The following is a 1140-nucleotide window of genomic DNA, read 5'->3' on the forward strand; positions in this document are numbered from 1 at the left end:
CCGCATTTTGTACGGTTAAATTATAACTTTTCGGACATGTGTTATTTTGCGATACTGATCGCCTGTTGTATTTTCCGCTGCTTACTCTGGTTGATTAAAATGTTTTTGGATTTCGTATTTTTGCTTCCGCATTATTATTATTTTTATTACTATTGTCCATGTGGCACAGCCCGTATACTGTACACGGGTTACGGGTGTCACAACTTTTGGTATCAGAGCCACGTTCTTTCCTCGGGAAGGAATCGTGCTCATTACCCAACGATTTTCTACGAAAAATGTTTTCAAACCATGTCCGAAGGAAATCCTCACCTGTCGAGGTCCGTACATTGATGATGCGAGCTGGGGTCGTCGAAGGCTTAGTAAATGTAACGTGGCACATTTAGAATGTCGCCATTATATGCTTAAATGAAGATCAACGATTTCCACAATTAAGCCCAATGCCTAAACTAAAGGATTGGAATTAGAGAACTAATTCCGAAATCCTTAAGAGGCTCTATAGCAGTACCTAAAGGAACAAACGTCAACTCACCCAAGTGGGCGTTTATGACAAAGTGGGAGGGAGGAACTTACCTCGTTCACCATCTTTATCGGCGTTAGTAGAGGACCCCCTTAAATGCAAACCAAAAGTCCGAAAAGAAGGTGATCAGGAGGGACAACAGAGCGTTCCTTGTAGTTATCACGATGACCAAGGAACCAGAGCATAGATTGGAAGACAAACTAGTTGCCCAGGAGTTTTCTAATACTTTTTCCTGATGACTTGTCGGGATTATAACCAAGGGAAGAAATGGGTTTTACTGCTGACTGGGTATCGGATACTGACCCAATTACCAAAGACCCATATCGGATGGCACCTACGGAGATGGCCGAGCTGAAGAAACAGCTGAATGAGTTGGTGGAGCAGGGTTTCATCCGCCCTAGCGTTTCACCGTGGGGAGCACCAGTACTCTTCGTGAAGAAGAAGGACGGGAGAGAATCGGCTGTACGCTAAGTTCAGCAAGTGCAGCTTTTGGCTACAGGAGATTGGGTTCCTGGGACATGTGGTATCAGCCCAGGGTATTCAGGTCGATCCAGCCAAGATCGGGGCCGTCATGGAGTGGCAGTCTCCGACTTCTGCGACGGAAGTCAGGAGTTTTCTGGGAC

This window comes from Tarenaya hassleriana, unplaced genomic scaffold, assembly GCF_000463585.1.
Source record: "Tarenaya hassleriana unplaced genomic scaffold, ASM46358v1 Cleome40, whole genome shotgun sequence".
Lineage (NCBI taxonomy): Eukaryota > Viridiplantae > Streptophyta > Magnoliopsida > Brassicales > Cleomaceae > Tarenaya > Tarenaya hassleriana.